Source organism: Zonotrichia albicollis, chromosome 3, assembly GCF_047830755.1.
Source record: "Zonotrichia albicollis isolate bZonAlb1 chromosome 3, bZonAlb1.hap1, whole genome shotgun sequence".
NCBI classification, from domain to species: domain Eukaryota; kingdom Metazoa; phylum Chordata; class Aves; order Passeriformes; family Passerellidae; genus Zonotrichia; species Zonotrichia albicollis.
In genome coordinates, this window is record NC_133821.1 from 43,709,061 (window position 1) to 43,731,691 (window position 22,631).

At 45.0% G+C, this 22,631-nt stretch overlaps 1 long non-coding RNA gene across 1 annotated transcript; it reads left to right on the plus strand.

Moving 5' to 3' along the window:
* The first annotated feature begins 17,516 nt into the window (after nt 1–17,516).
* On the plus strand, nt 17,517–22,151 carry LOC141728515 (uncharacterized). Its single transcript, XR_012579518.1, has 3 exons — nt 17,517–18,564; nt 21,558–21,625; nt 21,975–22,151. It is a non-coding gene; the product is annotated as an uncharacterized LOC141728515 (long non-coding RNA).
* The last annotated feature ends 480 nt before the right edge of the window (nt 22,152–22,631 follow it).

A 22,631-nucleotide genomic window follows, 5' to 3' on the forward strand; every position in this document is an offset into this window, starting at 1 on the left:
CAGGAGATTATTCTGTAGGAGATATTTCATGTTTTCTTACTATTTTAAACCAATCTGATTGTATTTGAAGAAGTGTCCCCTACTCTATTTACATATGCAGCTGTCTCTGAAACATGAGTGAATTTGGCTAGCTGCTTTGGGAATAGGTCATGCTCCTACATAATTTTTTTTCTTCAAACTTGTGTATTTTTCATCAACGACACTTCACAACAGGGAAGAACGGGTGTCAGGTTTCAGTCTCATATGTTCTGTAATTTTACATTCTGTGGCAATGCCCACGGTGCTGGAATAATTTGAAACAGAACTACAATCTTTCCAAGTTTTGTAGAATAAATGTTTAGAATTGGTAAGAGTTTTGAAATGCAAATGTCAATTTTTTTTTTTCAAACAGTATGTGATTAATTCTTACAGTACTAACAATGCTTGCCTATGCATGGAATCAGTGATGGGGATGGAGATAAGATAACTGCAGGTAAAAGAAATGTGGGTACAATTTTGGACAGTGAACCTGTAGTGCTCATTACTTAAAGGCTGAGACCCAGCCCCTGAGGAAGTGATGCCAAATTTGGCAATTAAAAAACATTCCCATACCCCTGAGCTCCCTGGAAAAATGCTCCCCAGCACTGTTGCCATAAACCTAGCTCTGCCTAACCTCCATGAAGTAACTCCTGCAGACAGGGAGCCCACAGAAACCAGCCTGGAAAGAGCCTTCCCAAGAGGACACCCAAGGACAACCTCAACATTAAATTGCCAGTCATGTGGGGTCATTGGCACCAGAACAATTGTGGTTCCATCTTCAGTCAGGGCTGTGGAAGGACAGGGAGGCACGGGCAAGGTGAAGTCTTCTCTTATCAAGAGCTTTGACTCATCCCATTGCACTTACACTCTTGATCCACATGAAGAGTAGAGAGGCCAACAGCCTGCTCCCCTTCCTCAGTTAGAGGGGCTACTTGTACCTGCAAGCTGCTCCAATCCTCTGGCAGCAATGGAATGGGCCAAGAGCATCCAGCACTGATGTCTTTCCTACCTGGTAATCTTGATGAGAATCACCTCATAGGTGGGGAGCTTGATAGCCCCGGCCCTACCTGCAACAGCTGGGTTTCACTCCCCTGCACCACCTGGCTTTGCTTACCAAGACTCCGGGAAAAGGAGAAGCCTCCTGGCTGCAGCTGCCGTGTGGGTGGCCGGGGAATCCAGCTGTGCGTTAAGGACAGGTGATGCACAGGCTGCACACAGTAGAAAGACAGGAGATAAAACAGGAAGGGCAATAAGACTTCCTGGACATGAAGCATTGGAGTGGAGTCCCTGCTGTCCATGTGCTGTGACAGGTTCAACCACAAGACTGGGAGGGCCCAGTTCTAACACAGATGATGTCCAGAAAGTCCAGAGGATCACAAGAGGCTTGAAATGCCTTTCTAGCTGGAATGCTGCCAGATCAATCTTTATAGGGAACAAGGAGCCATGGACATGGCTCTCATGTCAGAACTCCTTTTAACTTTCCTTTCTTCTCCTGCTTCCTTCAACTGCAACAGAAGAAAGTCTCTCCCACTGTTGTTCAAATAATCCCACCATGGTTTTGGTAGCAGCTGCCACTCCAAAGAGCCCCCTGTTATATCCTCTTGAGAGGAGCACTCAGCCTCCAAAAGCCATTAGCTCACACCATGTAAGCCTCTGGAGTGCTTGTGCTCTCTGGAGACACTGCTGGGACACCTTTCTCTCCCGAGGGACTGCAGGCAGCAGGCTCTTGCACAGAAAGAGTGAGGAATGTACCAGCTCCTCCGCTGTGTCAAATCTTCCCATTCCTGTTCTCTTTCCCATCCCTCACATTTGGGGATCGTGCTTAAAACAGGGAAGCAAGTATGAAACTTGCCCCTGGCCCTCCCATTTGGGTTTGTCAGTTCAAAAAAAAGTGAGGGTGGGCATCAGAAACATACAGATTTCCACCAAATTTCTCAGATTTCAGAATTTGTTTTAATGCTAATTCTATTTTAGCCTGAGAGCTTCTCCATTTAATACTTACAATGGCTGTAAAAACAAAAAAGGGCTGGGTGGCAGGCAGAAATGTGAGCTTTTAGGCTTTCTCCCATAATGTTTAAATAAAAATATTCAATCATATCTATGCAGACTGCAAGCCAGTGATGGGTCTTGCAGTGTCTGCTCCAAGTAGTGACTCCCAGAGGCCACAGCTGGAGTCCCTTCTTTGTAACTGAGCTGCTACACAGCAGTAAGCTTGGCTCTACCTTGGAGATGATGCCAGCTAACACAGCTTTCAAACACAGAGATCATCATCTGTAAATATAGCATTTGTCATCTAACGACATCAAAATCCCTTTTTTTTTCTTGTAAAGGATGTTCATTGTAAGAATCAAGAGAGATACATTAAAGATAAGATGGTATTATTATCTACAAACATTAGTTTAAAAGAATAATCTTGTAAATTGCTAGCAGTTTACTTTATTGAAATCCACTGCAAATGTATCCCAAACCATGCTATCTATATGCAGAAGATTATAAATTGGGTTTTTTTCATATTTAAGTTGTAAACGGTAAATTTTGCATTTTAAAGTCCTTCAATGTGTTATTTGGAGATTTATCTTGATGACTTTCTTGATACTTGCAAGGAGTAAAGAATCTGTCTCTGCTTATAAAGAGAAAACAGCTCATGTGACATGAAGCTTTGTCAAATGCATGAAAAAGCTGCCTGGATTAATTACTCTACTTTTGCTAACACTGAATGCAAAATTAGTGATTTCAACTGTTTCTTTAAAATACAAAGAGGGTGAAAAAAAAAGGTTCAAATATAATACTGCTGTAAGTCTATATCTACATGACTACAGTGTCATAGAACAGGATTTAACTGAAAAAAGGAGGAGTTCTAAGTATAACTACAGACATTGAAATATCTTCAATAAAGATATTGCAGCAGTATAGGTTATTTCACACGATAATATAAGTGCAGGATAATTTAAATTAATATAAAAGATCCTTTGGGGGTTGTATTTTTTAATTGCAATTACACAATGAATATTCAATACCCATATTTGGTATATAATGAGGATTAAAACTATATTCCCCAAACAGAGGTTTAATAACAATGTAAACTACTGAGAACTTCATTAGAGTGGCTAAGGTATTAGAAATTAGATTTAAAGGTGGCCGAGGGGAAAATCAGAAACTTCAAACACCTCTCGTAACATAAATTGCAATATCTAATACAGAACATGAAGAATTGATGTGAGCCTCGATCAAAGTGCTAAAAAGCTGCCTTTGAAACCAAGGCATCCCCGAATGAAAGCCCGGCAGCTGAGACGCTGCCCTCAGCCCGAGTATCAGCGCGAACGCCCAGCCGGGGGGAGCCCCGCACGGGATCCATCCCCGCCGGCCCTGGCCGGGCTCCCGCTGCAGCTCGGGGCGCTCGGGGCGGCGCTGCCAAGGCCGGGGATTGCACCGCAGACCTTCCCAGCGTAAGCCCCCACGGCTTTCGCTAAAGAGCAAGTCTCCTGGGCTGGGAACAGGAGCAGACTCCCACTCTGCAGCGCAGCCGTAGAGCACGGTGTGCGATGCTCACTGACCTGTGGGTATATTATGTATTATGCAGAGCATTTGCATTTGCTCCTTCTCCCCGAGTCAGGTGTGAGCCAAATACCTGCGCTGATTCAACAGCAATGCCACTGGCCCAGGGCAGAAAGCTCAGCCACTGCTGCTCCATCTTGGGGAGGGTCCTATGTGCATTGTGCTGTGCCGAGGTACCACACGCTCTCTGAGGTGGCAAAGCACAATCCATTCTCTGCCTCATCCCATTTTACAGAGGCAGTTGCAATGTCTAAGGCACTGGTGCAGAGTTGAAGAGCTGTGAAGTCCTAGACTTTTTCCCTATGGTTTCAGTCATTCAAAATGAAGGGCCATCATTTTCAGAAAAGGACCTTCACAAAAGTCAGTTATTGGGCTCTGGACAGGTATTAGGAAACACAAAATAATTAACAACACCCTTAAGGTTCAGTGGCCTTCCCAAACTCAGGCTACATATTTTCACAAATATGCCTGCATGCCAGCATCCAGTGTCAGGTGCCTTCCTCTGCCCATCTCAGGTCAAACAGAGCAGCTCACCTCCTACCAACCAGAAAAGTCTTCCCCACCACACACTGGGGACTCCTGTGCATCACAGTGAGGCCATGGGGCACACATTCCCACCTGCTGGAATCCCATCCTGCCTCAAGAGATCCTCCTCCAGGTATTTCATGGTGGGATCAGTCTTACAGTAAATAATTATTCCCAGATGCAAATGCATCCAAGGTGTCTCACAGGTTGCTCCCCTCTGCTCTGGCAAAGGCTTTGAGGCAGCTCACATCCCTCAAACACATTTTCTACCACATAAATAAGTCTAAGTACACGCCTGTCTTTTCATGAGCAGACAGTGTTATTTCCAGCTGCAGCAGCTTGCGTCACTTGACTAAAAAGCTAAATATACTTATCTATATATCTATATGTATAGATGTGTGCACGCATGTGAGTATATACATGTGCTATATATGGATACATGCAGATCTACATGTATGCAATTGTGTGTGTTTATGCATATATTTATTTGTCTGCCTTCACCTGTGTGCTGGCCAGGACAGGTGGTCCAGAGCACGCATCCTGCCCTACCCTAGCAAATGGCATCATCTGAGCCCTGCCTGTCATGTGTCACATCCAGGAATGAATTATATACCTGCAAAGTGCAAAGCAGTGCCTTCTCTCAGCTCCAGTTGCTTTTGTTTTTACTTCTTTATTAATCATCTTCCGCTTATATGTGGGAGAAGATTCTGATGATGAATATGTGTTAAATAATTTGCAAGCATTCATTTTTTTGTCCTGGTTTTCCGATGTACCAAACTGGCATAAATATTGGCAAAATTTCCTTTAATCCTCCAAGGGATCCATGCCTTGCTCTCCATCCTGAGTCCTAATCTCTCTAATATGTTGTTGGGTCAGTTATCCAAGATGGAATGCGCATATCCTTTCCTGATTAATTTTCTTTCTCTTTCCTTTTTGCCAACATTGCCTTTGATGGGAGAATTGCCCCCTCCCTCTCCACTCATCAGATGAATCTGTGTCCCACCCTAGACAGAGGGGAGAATGGATGGTGTAACTAGAATTTTTAGACATGAAGTGGTACCTTTGTGGGTCTCTAATTCACCCTTCCAAGTCTCTTAATTGCCAACAGAGGTCTTTTTTCCTTCTCATAATGTACAAAATGATCTGCCCTTTTATGATTGCCTTGAGAATATCCCACAAAGCTGACGGTGAGGGAGCAGATGCCTCATTCAATTCCAAATAGAAGGAAATCTGTTGTCTCAAATAATCCCTAAATTCAGACACTTTCAGCCAGCTATTATCAAGAGACCACATTTTAAGAGCAGATGTGTTATTAAGGCTGAGAAATGTTATGAGTACTTCGTGATCTGACAAATGAATTCAGGCTATCCAGCATTCCAACATTTGATCTTTTAATAATTCAAAAAATGAAATGGAAATTGCTGAGCTGGGGGGCGGGGGGGTTGGGCAGGGGAGGCAGTCCCTTCCAGAAGACACTGACCTGCAATTTTAGGGTTCACATTTTCCAGAGAACATTGCCATTGGATAACTGGGGTGCCTGATGCCTACACCAATACATAATATCTTTCCCATGATGGTTCGACCTCTGCCTTACGAGTCAATCTTGTGTGTTTGCCCCCCAGATTTGCTCTGCACACCCATCCAATGAAAGGGTTCATTTGGATACAGCGACATTTAGAGGCTACTAAACAGGCGAGTCTGGTTCTCATCTCACTTCAGCGTGTGTGACTGTGCTGCCTGCTATAGCACTTCTGCTTCCCACATGTGTGAGAGAGCTTAGACACGGGGCCAGGGTCGTGCCCAAAGGGCGTGAACAGTCCATAAAAGTTTCCCTTGCCAACCTAACAGCTAACTTGCATTTCACCAGACGGCACATAAAAATTGCTGAAACCATCTTTAAGGGGTGTCTGGAGAAAGCGCTCATTTTCTCTCCTCATGTCGAGTTCCTCCCTCCAGCTGATGTTTGAGCTAGTGTCCTCAGGGGCAAACAAAGCCTGGCTGCCTACATGGGCAGCAGGCAAGGAGTGAGCAGCACTGCAGTCCCGTGCAATGGGGAAGCCCACAAGCAAGAAGGGCAGGGAGGCAGAGGGTAGGAGGTGCCGGGGCAGTGCCGTCTAGACAGCAACCAAATGAGCAGTCTGGGTCTGTGGAGAAGCGTGCATGGCTGTTTACCTGGCTGCAATACTTCAGCTCATTCGTCGCTGGCACTGCCCCCAGAACAGCTTGCTGTGGGTTACTTGGCTCCAGGCTGGCACCAGGAATGTTTTGTCCTACTCACAGACACAAAAGTGAGGAAGTCTCTCCCTCACCACTTAGTTGCTGGGTTTGGTAGCATTGACTTCACAGGTTCCCCTTCCCCTTCTGAGTCATTTGAGCTTCCAGTACTCTATAGCTGCTAACTGGGGAGAAAAGCAAGCTGTGACAGACATACTGAGCCTTTTCAGCACCCACAAACTCTCTGCTCCTCTTTGTGCAGCTCCAAGATGATGAAAAAGTTTGCTGATTTTGGAACTTTCCCCAACTCTGCTGGGGTCCCTTTACAGAGGACAGCAAGTACACATCGCCATTGTCAGTGTGCAGACAAAAAAACCATGGATCTGAGAAGGTTAGTGGTTTCTCCAAGAAAGAAGTACCAGAGTTGGAAATCAGAGGCGCTCTTACATCACCCGGGTTGCACTGCTACTCAACAAAACTACAAAATATGCAGAGTTCTTTCTGCTCACATGTCCTCGGCTACGCACTCTGCTAGATGTTTGCAGTGGGGAATCCTCAAGAGAGGAAGGCATACAAATACCTCAAAAAAACAAAAAAAAAAGAAAAAAAGAAAAAAAAGAAAAAAAAAAGAAAGAAAATTCGGCTCACAACTGCATTGCCAGGGACCATCCCTTGATCAGGAAAGGTGCAGATAAAACTTTCAGTAATGCCTAAGTGACACGGGTGCTCAGGGTGCTCAGACTAAAAACTATTTTGTACACTTCTGGGATTCCTGCTCAGCATTCCCACAGAAAAGCTTTCAGATTTTCTTCAATTTCCCCTTTGGCATTTTCTATGAACTTTGACACTTGCAGATTTGAAGATGGCGAAAGGGACTGAAGGTGACAAGTGAGGCAGGGGTGGAATGGTCTTGGGAAGCCTTTAGGAATGTCTTGCAGCACTCACATCTCTAGTAGACTGGATTTACCAGCAGCAAGAACATGCTGCATTAGTGCAGGAACCAAAGCCAAATGCTGCCCAGACATGCCATCTGCAAAAAATAATGATACCCTCCTCCACACCATTCTGGGATTTTCACTTCAGTTTGGTCACTCTGAGCTTTTCTGATCAATAGAGAAAGCCTTCTGCCTCTAAGCAGGTTTGTTCAAAAAGCATATTTTGACATCTTTTACTTCTGAGCTGGAAAAGAGGCAGTCTGCATAGAAACCTAGTTTTCTTCACTCAGATGTACCACATTTTAAATTCAGAAACAAAGAGATGCACATGGATAAGTGAAAGCACATCTTGCAGAGATCATCCAAGAGCTCCTACATTTTTCAGACTACCACCAGAAGCACAACTTGCCGACCACTTCATCTGAGGGAGGAAATGAGAAATTATAAGGGTCACCAAGCACTCCATGTACCTCCACTGCTGCAGTTATTTAACGAGATGTTTATGGCAGTGACAACCCCAGCAGAAGGGACGTGCTCCTCCGTGGGCTCCACACGCTACACTGCCTGTGCACTGAGGTGGCTTGGCCACCACGGAGAGGACGAGTTAGCAAACCCCCCCAAACAGAGACTGTTTCCCAACAGCCAGGACTGGGGTGTTATCCTCATGTTTGTAATTCTTTTTCACAGGAAGATTGCAATGTGTGGGGGTTTTTTTTCCTTTCTTTTTAAATGCACATTTAGTCTGAGCAGTAATGCAGGAGATCTGAGGTGCTAATATATGATGTGAGGAAGGACTGAAGTCTCCTGGGGGGTGGGGGGGGCGGTCTTTTTGGCAATGACTTGCCTCAGGGAGGGATTTGAATGAGGAATGCTACGTGCACCAAATATCACTTACAGGACACATGCACGCAAAGGTGAAATCTTGGCTGGTGCACAGAGGGAGCTTCCCCTCTTCACAGTGCTCCACTCATGACCCCTTTTCCCCATCCTTGGGATGCTCGTCCCATCCTGGTTTCTCCATTTCTCTTTTCTCAGCAGTCACTCAATGCTTCCCCAGCAAATTCTTCTGCAGGTCAGAACTGCTGGTACACGTGGTGCTGCAGGGACAGGACTGGCACACATCCAGGTCATATCTCAAATAGACAGGATTTAATACGTGCACGAGGCTGGATTTGTGGGTGGGGGTTAGAAAAGCTATGATTTCCAAACTGGATTCCACACTCCTCAGGACAAGCAATGATGCCAGGTTTTCTGCTGCAGACGTAGCCGTCATGCCGTTGGCACAAGCAGCCCCACCAGGTTGTACCAGTTCTAAATCAGTTACTAAAATAAATAGCAGTACTAGTTAAATTAGTTATTTCTGGTCAGAAAATGAAGACGAATTAGCAAAACCAAATCAAATACAGAAAAAAACCACATCCTGACACTTTAAATTAGGACTTTTTTTCAAGTCGAGATTCTGAAATGGAAAGTAAAGGTTTTAAAAAAGCAAGCGGTAGACATTTTTAAAAATGGATGAGCCTACACACACTAACTTTCCCCCTATATTCTGCTATAATAAAAGACATCTCTGTGATCAAAGCTGATTCCATCAAGGGTATTGCAATAGGTGTCCTTGTAGCCTGCACATTCACTCTTCACAGTATGAAAGCCCAAAATCTTTTCAATTGTTTTGGAAGTTTACAGATGCTAGACTGCTTGGTCAGTACTTATGTAAAGGTTAAAACCAGTGCCATGCTTTGGTTGCAAGGTAGCACACTTGACAGACAAGTTGCTTTTGGCTGCCCAGATGTTTCTGGACAGACCTGAGGAAGGAACATGTGGAAAAGACACCTCTAGTCAGTAGGCTAGATTTCCCGCTTAACATGTTTAGTACTATCACAGAATCACCATATGGGTGAGGTTGAAAGGACCTCTGGAGATCACCTTGTCCAATCCCCCTTTTCCAGCAGGATCATCTAGAGCTAATTTCCCCGGATCATGTCCAGTTGGTTTTTCAGTATCTCCAAGGATGGAGATTCTACCACCTCTCTGGGGAACCTGTGCTCAGTCAACTGCACAGTAAAGTGTTTCCTGATGTTCAGACAAAACCTCCTGTGTTCCAGTTTGTGCCCGTTGCTCATGGTCTTGTAACTAGACACCACTGGAAATAGCCTGGCTCCATCTTCTTTACATCCTCCCATGACATATTTGTATATATTGATAAGAACTTCCTCTGAGCTTTCTCTTCTCTGGACTGAACTGAACTGTCACAGCTTTTCAGCCTTTTCTCTAGACCCTTAACGATCCTTATGGCCCTTGGCTACATCATCTTTGGTAACTCCGCCTTTCTATTACACTGGGGAGCACAGACCTGGACACACAACTCCAGCTGTGGTCTCACCAGCGCTGAGGAGAGGAAGGATCATTTCTCGCAGTGCAGCCCAGGATATTGCCATCCATCTCTGCCACAGGCACCTGCTACTGTTGAACTGGGAATCCATCAGGTGCCCCAGGTTCTTTCCTGCAAAGCTGCTGTCCAGCCAGTGGCCTGTGTTTGAAACACATGGAATTTTAGCAACTCTAGCAGGCAGTTTGCTGTGTTTAGAAGGGTTTTCTCAGTCATAATGTGCTGTGACACCTTGACTAGGCAATGTCCTCAGCAGTAGATGTGCAGGGTACGCTGTTCTCTGTAGTGATACATAGAGACTCTGCCATCAGTAGTGGTCAGAATTAAGGTTCCCAGAGCTCTAAGACCAAATCTTTCAAGTATATTTTGAAATATCTTGAAAACTTTGTCTTAGTTTAGAATTTCCAAACTGAATATGAAATAGACTCAACATAGGAGACTATTTTTTTCCTTGTAGTACATATCTGCATTTACAGCCTAAGTGTGTTAATTAAGCTTTTGAAATACAATTTTTTAGGGATTCCTTTCACTACATTTTCTTCAAAATGGTCTTGGGTAAATCTTGCTTGTGAAGGGAGATCATCTTTATTCTAAGCAAAAAAATAAGGGGGGAAAAGTCTGTTCTGTGAAAAGCTTATGTGCTCTGCAGGAGTTTATTTGTGGCAGTAACAATCACAGAAGGAGTTCTGGGTGATAAATATGTCCAAGCCTTCAGTGGCAGATCTTTATCAGTGCTGTAATGCTACACAGTAATAATGCTCTATTGTCAAAGCATCTGGATTTTCCCATGGGCGGCGTTTCTTCATCTGTGAACTCCAAATTACACAAACCCTGTGGCCACTTGTTTCAATATGCAATAAAATTTGGTGACTTTAAGGCATACTTAAGGTATACACCTCCCTGAAATTTAAAATTTCAATGTCACTACAGTATCACCCAAAAGTCAGAGTGCTAAGGCCACTATAAATAAGAACACTTCTAATTCTCAGGGCAAGAAAAACTTAGATAAGTATCAGGGGAAAAAAAAAATCTTTACTTTTTAAACCTGCCTGCTGTCAGGAAGACAGGTCTTCTCAGCACATTTTCTAAAAATAAAGCAAAATACCTATCAAAAGAGTAAATCTATATATTCATAAACCTATGATTATTAAGGCCAGTCATTTAAGGTTAGATTATGCTAGGATGATAGAAGTTTGCCTTTTTTTCCAGCAATACAAGTACACTGTTCTCTACAGAGACTTTACCAGCTCCTCATAATAATGTCCCATCTCTACAAGTACACTTATTTGTTAAAAACAATCAGTTGTAAATTTGAATATAACCAAATGCTGTAGGGAAACATTTTATCTATGCATATTTCCCAGGATTGCTCCCTTCCCTTTTTCTTCCTGGTGATGGAAGACTTGGTGTAAAACCACACCAGGCAGCAGGACCTTTCTGCACTTTACCACAGACTCTGTATTGCACTGGGTTTGCACCTTTTTTGTGTGAAGAGGAGAACTTGCCTTCACAGCTTTGCATGCAGAAAGGCCTGTCTACAGCAAATCAAGTTACAATTTTGAGCCACATTCTGCTTTCCATGTTTGCATAAAACTCCCACTGACATGAATAAGAGTGCTGTGTATATCATGCTGTGTAATAAATAGCATTCAAAACAGAACCTATGCAAAGCTTTCTCACTGTTTTGGGCTACCAATTTATCCTTGTATTTACAGAATATTGATGTAAGCAGATGCCCAAACTGCCTGTCATTTTTAAAATATGCAGAGATGACTGGTGCAGTGGCTACTGACTACAAACGCAGCACAAAGTTTCAGGGGCTGCAGTCTTGCTGGTCTCTCTCTTCTGCTCCCCCAGGACCTGGCAGAAGATGCCCTGGCCCTGACTCAGCCCCATGCACACACACACTCTCACGCATTTGGCAAATGATGCACAACTGAGCTCACCCTTGCCTTCCCTGGCACATCAATGTCCTCACACCTCTGTTGTCTCTAAATTGGGGACGGGGGAGGAAAACGAAGTGCAACTCCTGTTCTACCCAGTTTTATGTGGAGGGGTTTAATACAGCTCTATCTGCCTATTGAAAGGAGCAGATCCTTGCTGCTCCCTCAGGCTGTGAACCCAAAACAGAGCAGCAGTTTCCACAGTGATCAGACACAACAGAGCAGTTCTCTCTTCCCACAACATGTAGACCTCTGACTCTTCCATATTTCTAGCATCAGAGGGATGACTTTCCTTTCTCCCATCTACAAAGTTCTCTCAAAGTTTCTAGGTCTTAATAAGGCAATTGATGAATAGCATCAACGCAGCATAAATCAAATGCTAAATATTTATGTGTCATATGAATCTAAGGAAGTGCTATCATCTTTTGTCTATCTGTTTTAGAGCCTCAGCATGCTCATTACTTGTGCTAAGGGGGACAGAGAGAAAATGAGTAACTAAGCTGGCTACAACAGCAACCTTCCTCATGAAGGTCTAATATGCTTAATGAGACACAAGCAGGGCACACAGATTTATGTATGGAGATTGTCATCAGTAAGCACTGTGCCTCGAAATGCAGAGACGCCTCTGCTAGATATTATACCCAGCTTTCTGAATTTTTGTGAATATTATCCTTTGATTAAAGTTCTCCCCAACCAGTTTTGGCCTGGGGCATGAGTTCATGCCAGCTGCCACTCTCCCCTCCTGGAGGCCAGCACAACGCCCAGTGCACTGCTGGCACCTTCCTGTGCATTGTCGTCCACGGGGGATGCCGGTCCTGCCCATTCTTGCCCTGCTGGGGAGGGGCAGGGCAGGACTGCTCTTCCCAGTTGTGCTGCACCCCCAGAACAGAAAAACAGACAAACCCTATTCAGCCTGGCAGCAGGCAACACTGACTAGTGTCCTCCAACACTTGACTTGTTCCCAGCCAGCAAAATAGAATAGCTTTGTGCCTGCAGTCCATGTGTGTGTGTGTGTGCACTTGCATGCCTGGGTGCATGCAAATAAGCTTTCCAAAAGCACCCTGTCCTCTCTGAGTGTGCTTTGGAGGTGTGCCACTCCACAAATATTGGAAAAGCCCTGTGGAGCTATTTATTTTATTTTTGAGCATTGCTAATATATGATGACATCGTTTCCACACTTTGCAATTTTCCACAGATGACTTCTACATTATTTCATGTTGCTTATAAAACCATTTAATAATGGATTTAGTAAGTTCCATTAATAAACGGAACTCAGAGGTCTTGTGAAGGGAAATAAGAAGTTCTGCTGTCTTGGGGAAACCAGAGGAGACAACTCCTAAAAGACATCTGAATCCACACTTTGTACTGAGGAAACAAGGTCACTGACACAAGAGCAGAAAAACTGAAGCTGGTAAATCAGAAATTAAAATTCAGTTCTCTGAAAAAGAAAAAGAGAAAGGCAGAAAAAGAAAAGGCAGAAGAAGGCAGTTTCAAGTAAATGAAGTTTTGGCTAAACAATATCTGCAGCAAGGCATCAAGCAATAACACAGTGTATCATGAAAGGAAAGATACTGCCACACAGTTGTAATGCTGTCATTGGTGATACTTCAAATTTTAGCAACTGGACACCTACATTGAATGAGGTGTCCAGTTGCTAAAATTTGAAGTGTCACCTCAGTTGTCTGCACAAAACTGGTTCCCATAGCACTTTTTCATATTCAAATGTTTACAATTTTAGCTGGTGTGGATGCAGCAAATAATTTTTGAGCCAAAGAGACATACCCATGCGTTTCCATGAAAATAAGTCACTTTTTGTGTGTTTATTCAGAACAGGATGAAAAATATTTAGTGATTTTCTACACCTCACTTATTGATTGCACAGCTAAGAAATCTGAGATTTGTGAGGTGTGTTTGGGGAATAAAAGACCAGCAAACTCCCAGTCCTATTTTTTGTTTTGTAATTTTGATTTTTGTTTTTGAAAGCAAAAGCACAGTTTCTATTTTTTTTTTTTTCATATTTTAATGTGAAGTGTTGACCTTAAAAGATCTTTTAGGATGCATGAAAATCTGCTTTAACTTGTAAACAACAGGGGAAGACAGAAGCATACTAAAAATTAAAGAGGGGATAATAATGATTGCAAGTGGTTTTGGCCTGCTTTTTATTATAAAAACTGCTCACATCTTTGCATTACAAAATCATGGGTTTGGCATCTTACAGCTGTGCCAAACATTAATGATTTGAAGTTAAATTTGCCATACTGTTCAGGTTGATTGATTTATTTTTTTGGGAAAATTTCTGATCCGTCAGCTTTGGCTTTTCCAAGAACAAGGTTTGGGAAAATATGTTGTTTTGCCCAAATTTAAATGTTCTGGCAACTTTTTCTTGGAACCATTGCATCATTCCCATGCTTTGAAGCAGGGCTTGAAATCTGGCAGGGGTTTGGCCTTGACTTCAGGATATGCCTTGTATCACATTTCTGAAAAATCCACCTAATTTGGCCAACACATGCTTTTGAGAGAAAACCAAAAATCTCACTTCATAGCTGCTCAGCAGATACTCTCTAAATGTCAAACAGATAAAGACCCCAAGAATGCCACTGTCATGGTGCATGTTCCATCTCACCATTATCTCCAAGAGACAATAGAGGCTGAACATGTGCTTCTCCATGAAATAGCAGAGCATATCTGAGGCTAGTGGTACAGGAGCAGAAGCCAGTTTTCTCCTCTAATAACTCTTCTAGGCTGAGTTAGAGCCAGCACTGAGAAGAGGGGCCATGTCTGTAATGTACAGAACTTCATCCCTATAACAGCTTAAGCTGGTGGACTGGCAAATATGTCCAACTTCTTGTAGGTGGATGGGTATTCACCAGTTTACCACTTGACTGGCTTCCAGAGGGGTGGGCAGAGGCTCTGCCAAGGTCTCTGATGCAGTTAACTGGGGAATTGGGACTGCAAATGACAAAACCTTGAGCACTTTCTGCTCAGTTAACTTACTGCCTCAGTGACACTCCTAGTAAGTTTTGTTTAAGTAGGAGGCTTCAAATGCAGAGAAGACAGCAACTGGAATGAAGATGGCAAAAGGGATGGAAAAACTGAAACAAGGGATCTGTTGACCTAGAGAGCCAGGAGAGCAAGAACAACTAGGGTTGGGATTAGCTGCGCAGGTAGGCTGGGAACAGGAGCCAGGGGCAGGAAGAGAGCAAGCACTGGAGACAAACTGTGGACAGACAATGGGATCACCTGTGTTGCTGAGGCACAGGAAAGGCTGGGTCTTAGGAAATGATGAGACTAGTGGAAGTGGAGAACACAGTCAGGGAAGGAAGATAAATTTGGTGAAGTGATTACAGAGGATGGTCTGGGAACAAGAACTAAAAGTGCCTAAGTGGAGCTGGATAGGAGCACCAGAACTGGACAGAATGCTCAGGAATGCTTAACTAGGCCTGTTGGCCAGTATGAGAAAAAAGGTGTAGACCACAAAACACAGAGCAAGCTGTCAGGGAGAGACTGGATCTAGTGAGGTAAGGAGCTAAATAAACTTAAAGCCTAGAAGGCATGAATAGGGAGCAGAGAGGCTGGGGCATAAATCATTTCGAGGGCAGAAGCCCAAACAGGCCAAAGCATGAAGAGGAATGTACAGACCAACCAACAAGCAGCAAAGGGCATTTCTTAGTGACTTTCTCACAACATCTGAAAAGAATTGTATTGTTATGGAGGATCCCAATGGATTCCATTTTGGAGGACTGTGTTCTCAGGAGAACACTGTCAATGAGGCTTTCTTGATATGAGAGACATGGTAGCCAGCATGAGGGAATTCCAGTTTGGATTTCCTTATGGTGTGTGCAGATTGATGGACTGGAAGTTGGTGGTTCCTTAGGGACGTTTTTCATGACCTGAATGCACTCACTACACCAGAGACAGTATATCCAGTAGTACGTGTACTTGACATTTGAGAGGGGCTAATACCTCAGGGTGATAAGAAACGTGAGGAAAGCTAGGAGTAAAAATTTGCAAAGACACCAAGAAGAGTGTGTAAAGAATACAGAGGTCATTATATGGTCAAGTGGTCAAGCTTTCACAATTAAGAAAAAGAAGGCAGATTTGCCTGACAACTCACTTTGTTTGCAAGGCAGAGAGGAGTCACAACTTGGGGGGGAAATAGAAGGGCAAGAGTGACCAAACAAGCAGCAGTATAACCTCACAAACTTAAAAAAAAACCAAAGTAGACTCAAAGAGCAGGGCAAACAGCAGACAGAGGTCGAGAGCATTTTGTTTAATATACTGGAAGCAAAAGAAATTTGCATCAGCCCATTATTGGGGAAGAGGGGGAGATGCCAACCTTGCTAATAATGCAGAAACAATGAGTATTTTCATTCTACTTGGGAAAGAGTACAGCAACATATCAGTACCAAATGAAGATATGAAAGGTCTTTTCAATGTACAAATAACTGAAGGGTATACTAAATGACTATTTTAATATTTTAAAATCAGCTGTTCTGGAAACTAGCATGCAAGAGTTGTAAAAAAATTGCTGAGAGAATCTCTTTGTCACTACAATTTTTGGCAAATATTTGTATATGAAGGAAATCCCAGAAAGCTCCAGAACATCCTACATTATATAAGGCAAATCATTAAAAGCAAATTTTCCACAGTGAATAGATGATAAAAGTGCCTACTGCAGCCTTTTATGTAGAAGTACCAAGCTTTCACATGCAGGTGGGAGCCTGTGTGTGAAGCACAGAAAGCCCAGGAACCCACAGGGGTCACCCTGAAGAACTGGAACCTTCTAATCCCCCTGTATAATCCACCATCTACACATGGGACAAATTCCACCTTCTCGTCTCCAAAAGGTTATTGAAAGGTTATTGAAATGTTGCAGAATGAGCTATTTGTTGGGGATGAGCTATTTGTCGGGTGCAGGGAAAACTTGGGGCTCAATATGAGTCATCAGCAAGTTCTGTTTATTGAAGAGAGCATCAGACACTTATACAGCAAGTAATAAGCTCATTAATATTTTGTAATTTACACTGTCCATTAGCCACACCACAACATCAGCTCTTCCCCATTCCTCAAGAATTACATCTCTCTTTTCTCATGTCTCCTTCACTACCTGTTATCATACAGGTCCAAGGACCAGCTAGGCCCAAGGACACGCTATCTTGCAAGTGCAAGACTTAGAACTAGCCACAGCCTTGTACTTTTCCAATTCTCTAGTCAGCTAAAATCCCAACAGCCCACTGACACAACACTGGTAAGTACACTAGAATCACAGAATGGTCTGGGTTGGAAAGGACCTTAAAGATCCCTCAGTTCCAAGTGTCCAGGGACACCTTCCACTGGACCACGCTGTTCAAAGCCCTGTCCAACCTGGCCATTAACACTTCCAGGGTGGGACATCCACAACCTCTTTGGGCAATTTGTTTCAGTGCCTCATCACCCTCAGAGTAAAGATTTTCTTCCTAATATCTGATTTAAACTTACTCTCCTTCAGTTCAAAGCCATTCACCTCTGTCCTATCACTACATGCCCTTGTAAAATGTTCCTCTCCAACTTTCTTGTAGGTACTGGAAGGATGTTATTAGGTCTGCCAGACCTGCTCATCTCCAGGCTGAGCAGACCCAGCTCTCTCAGTCTGTCTTCATAGGACACCAGAGCCTTCAGGAAAGTGAATTGCTCCATCTCACTGAGGTCTGAGCAGTGTTCAGTGAACAAGGCACGGGGTCTTGTACTGAGCACAGACCCAATATAAACAGCTGTTTGTTAATTGAGCACCGCCAGCTCCATGAGCTGGATGAGGCAGGAGTTCTGTGGGACAAACGGTGCAGGATCATGCTCATGTAATTGAAGACTGCTGCAACATGTGTAAGTACAGAGGGGCCAAACTGCACCTCCACAAGCCAGCTTGGTAGTGGTTTTTTCTAGTTTCTCGGTGCTGATTTTGTCACCCTAGTAATGATCTTTTGCTGTGGTTTTTATAATGTCATTACATAGTCTTTGGTAAAGGACTGAAGCTGATGTGGCATTGTGGAACTGAGTGGAACTGCTTTTAATTGCTTCTGAGACATTACTGGAATGAAGAAAGACGGTGCTAGCAGGAGTAGACAAAAGGGATTGCAAGACCTCTAATACTCCAGAACACATTCAGTGAGAAGTGGGAAGGAAAAAAAAGAAAGAAGAAATGCCAAATGCAATGCTTGCGTGTAAATGCAAACAAACCCCTTTTTGTCTCCCTAAGACCCCAAACTTTGGGGAATTTTGCCTTTTGATCACGGTTCTAGCTTTGTGACTCAAGCACCATTCTCCAGATCTGCAGTGTATCTTCCCATTTATCTCTAACTAAGACAATTTCTGAGTCCTATATGAGTCATAAGTGTGTTTTATATAGAAACCAAAGAAGGTTCTTCCAGTCTCTCAGTAAGATATGCCGTGCTGCCAGGGAAGCACTTTTGGTTGTTCTGACGAGCAATTGTGACTGCTCTGAATTGCCAGAAATACTGTCTGAAGAGCAAAAGGATCATTTGCCATCTAAATCCAAAAGGGTTTATAATGCAATCTTTGTGTTGCCCGAATGTGTTGATCCCACCTTGCAATCACTGATATTAGGCTTTGCAAACTGGCCAGATCCCAGCAGGTATAATTTTCAGGCTGGCTAAACTCGCAGGGTTCGAGTGATGCCACTCAGGGGCTCAGAGCCAGCGGAGCAGAGGGGGCGGCATGCAACACACGGGAAGGGGTCTGAGTCAGGGCTCCTGAGAGCAAGGAGACCTGCCTCCTCTCTCCTTCCTGCTTCTGGAAACCACTCCTCGCAAGCCGGGTCCGCTCACTGACAGCCACCTACCCTGCAGTTAGGTCCTGTCCTTTCTCAGCTGAGACAGGAGGGACAGGTGGCCCATGCCGGAAGCAGTGGCTGCGGCACAGGAGCAAGGGGGAGTTCCTGGTCCAGAGCCCAGAGCTGCCATGTGACAAACAGGAGGCCAGGTATTAACAGGTGGGTGAGAAGACAGGGGCTGGCTGCCTGCTCAGGGAAGCGGCCGTTTTAAAACCAAGGCAGCAAGGATCACAGGGAGAGCATGCACGGTGGGGAGGGCATATTTTGAAGAGGAGGAGGAAGGAGCTGTTTTGGAATTGGGTGTAAAGCCATTTGTTTGGAGGAATGCCAGGGTAACAGTAGGTGCCCAGAACAAACGCGCGCAGCCATCCCAGCACTCAGAGCCTGCATGCTCGTCCTTCGCAGTACCTAAGTAGGTCAGCCCGTTTCTTCAACCTTTCCTCTTCCCTTTCTCACTTGCTCTCTTTGTGGGAGGTGGTGGTGGCGGTAGCAGAGGGGCTACACCCGTTTTCACTGATTTCCAACACTGTCTACGTGTGAACAAGAGAAGCGGAGAGAAGCTAAAGCTGCTTTCTTATTAACAGCTGGTGACAGTCCCTTTACACAGTGCGTGTCGCATTTCTTAGCCGAGGTAGAAAGGAATGAAAGAGGAAGACAGTTATTTAAAGTTTAACATTACAGATGAATTGCAAGGATATTCTGAGGCTCACAGTCCCCCTCAGCAATTCTGCGAGCCCTAAGGCTGGCCCCGCCACACCTTTGCAAGTGCCTATTTTAAGCAAGTGTGCTCATCGGGTTCGGGAGGACAAGTGCTCCAAGTAATTCTGGGATGCAGGTTTCGCACCACAGGATGCCAGCGGGATCCAGTGAAGGTTATGGACTGTCTAGCCTGAACTCCATCTGTGCCCTGAAGTTTCCTCTTGGCTGGGCACCGCTGAAGGACCAGAAGCAGCCAGTAGGAAGCAGTAGGCACAGGGGCTCTTGGGGAATTTAAGCCATCTGAACGTGGCACTCAGTTTTTTAAGACAGCGTTTTTTTAAGCGCTGTGAACATATTGCACCCAATTATAATTGCATTATGTACTCTGTGCCGTGCTATGAGTGCATGCCTCCTCCTAGCTATGGAGGGGCAAATCTGACATACATACAACAAGTGCCCTGTTTTCTCCTATGTAGCTTCTTCCAGCCTGTGTATCACGATAGTATTTGCATGCCTCCCAGTAGGGCACTGAACTGTGTGGCTAACATCTGCCACGTGTTGTTTGTTCTGTCCTCCTCTCCCAAGGAAGGAGGTGAGTGTAGTGGAGCATCTTGTTTTTGCAGAACATTTGTCTGGCTTTTGCTTTCCCTGCATGCAGAGCTATGTATTTGTGTTAGTAGAAGTAAAGACACAGAAATGTGTCCCGCAATTGAAAATGCCTTTATTTCAGTAAGGGGAATTATGGCTAATTAAATCAAATTAAAAAGGGAAGGCAGACTTGATTTTCCTTATTCTCAGCATAGTCTGTTTGACAAATGGGTCTTAACCACAGATGACAGTATTAGCTTCAGCCTTTCAGACAAGAAAATCTTGGCTGCTATTCCCTCTGCCCATTTATCTATGATAAATTTAAAGACACATGTTCCCCCTTCCTGGACAAACACTTTTCAGCTGTTGGGGGGTTTTTCACTCTAACAGTAAAATCTCTTTACATATGTCTTTTTCAGCTTCTTTGAAACGGGCAGCCTTCGATGTGATACCCCCTGTGGATCTTGCCACACAGTAACATTGGCTCTGGACACAGCTCTATTCCATGGCACTTTGGGTGTGCACCTGGCTTAGTGGCAGGGGCACTTCTGAAGCCTAGGAGTCTGGTTTATATGTGCTTCTATCTCTAGGGCTTTATTTTAAGTATTTTCACCTTTCCATTATGCTGGAGTTTATTAATAATCCTTACCCAAGCAAATAACTAGTATTAGTCAAACAACTAATTCTAGGGGGCACTGAAACATAGGACAGACTGACTTTTTGAAAAGAGAGGGAAAATCTGTATTTTGCTAGAAACTGAAATACCGTCTTGAACACAGAGGTAAAGTCCTACATACTGGGTTGTGTGTATTCATGTTGCTGTTAAGACTAAGCTGATTTACACATTTTCCTTGTGTACTTTAAGATTACCTTATTTTGAAGTGTCAGAGTAGTAATTTCTTTCCTTTAAGTTCCTATAAAATGCTCGGTCTCTTATAATCCTTGCCACTGCCTTCCAGGGCGTTCTGTCTCATCCTGCACTTGCTGGCTTGGTGGTACAACAAAAGCAAATGCAGGTTCACGAAAGCATTATAGGAAGCAAATAGTGCCTTTAACCCTGGAGCTGTGCCAGCCCAGCAGTATCAAAGTTGAGCCTTCCCTGACCTGTGTTCTCGGGGCCGTGAGGCGGTCGGGAGCCAGGCGGCAGTGACGGGCCTGGACTCGGAGTGCCTGGGGCACGGGTGCTGCCCGGGCACCCAGCATGGCACGTCGTGTGTCTGTGCATCCAGCGCCCATGAAGAGACTGAGTCCTGGGCTTTGCATGAACGTAAGACTGCCGTTTCCTCCCCGTGGCTGATATTTGAACGATAAAGTGATTTTCTGAGGAGGCAAAAGGAGTAACAGTGAATGCACTGAGCACCAGGGCAGGGCAGTAGGAAGCTCACCCTGCAGTTTACCGGGGCTGGCAGAGGAGCGGGCGCTGAGGCCACCCCGGGCACGCTGCAAGGTGGGACACGGCCTCCTGCACCAGCCCTGTGCCTCTGGGACAGCCCTTCCCGACTGGACACCGCTTCGGGCACAGCTGGGCACGGCCCCGGCCCAAACAGTGACCAGGCTCTCGCTGGCTGCCCAGCCCAGCTCTGGCCGAGGGCAGGAACCAGCACCGCGCTCGGAAGGGCTGGATGGCGCCCGCTCCTCGCCGCCTCCCCCACAAAGAGTTGTTTGTCTTAACTTGGGAATTTTTTTTTCCCTGGGGCTGCCACAGATTTTCCACCTCCGGGGCCAACCAACGGCCAGGGAGGGCGGCTCATTAGTGGCCATGAGGGCGGCCGTCCCTGCCCGTGCCAGGCCTGGCTGCTGAGGGAGGCGGGCGGCAGCTTCGCGTAAAATGCCAAACAACCGTCCTTGTTTTCCTTGGTTGCCAGGGTAGGAGTTGACATTGTCCCCAGCGGAGCACAAGGACTCCCCGTGACATGGCTGGGACAATGGGAAGGTATGTTTTCTTGACCCGCTGCAGGAAATCCTGTGCGTCTTGCCGGGGAACGCAGCATTTTCCTGCCCCGTCCGTGGCCGGGCTGTGGCACCGGGGCTGCGCAGCCCGCTCCAACCTGCCGGGCTCGGAGCCTCTCCCGCACCCAGCCAGGCAGCCCAGCGCCGGGAGCCGGCTGGGCAGGACAGACCCTCCCTCCGCGGCTCCAAACAGCCTGAGCTTCGCGGCTCCTACCTGCGGCCGTCCCTAGGGGCCATGCTGCGCCTCCCGGCTGGAGCAGAGCCCACCGATCCCAGTCGGCAGCACTGCTGCTGTTGATTAACTGATTTGGGTTGTTGTTTTTTCTTTAAAGAAACAATTCAGAAAGTGACGCATTACTTCTGCCTGTGGACAGAGGGAACAGCTGAAACGTGGGAGACCAGACTACAGCTGTGTGACTACAGCTTTTTTTTTCTTTCTTTTTTTTTTTTTTCGTTTTTCTTCTTTTAAGCAGCGCATATTTTAGTGAATAAAAACTACTGATTCCCTCTGCTGGTGTTTTGGACCTTATTTACTTCCCAAGGTGATTCTGGTGGTGGTAGTCACCAGACTGTGTGTGAAAGGAAGAGTGAGACAACAGGAGAAGCCATAACCTCTTCACTACTGGGGGTTGTTTAAACCACAGCAGTCACCCTGCTTGGCTTGGCTTGGCTCCCTTGTCCCACTCCACTCCTGCATCCTTGTGTTCTCCTTTCCTCTCCTCTCAGTCATCACTTAGAGTCCTGTCCTGCAAAGCAGCCTGACTGCCACAGATGATTGCATCCATCGGGGGGATGGGGACATTTATAGGAAGTAAATATTCACATGGATAAATTAGCCTCAGAAGGGCTTCTGCAGCCCTTTGAAAAACCCTCACACTCCAAGACCCATCAAATGTTTAGGGAATATGTGTGAAACAGGAAAAAATAGAACAAAACTTTTTTTTTTCTATACTGTGGCATGCACAAAGGCAATGCCATTAAGACTGGAT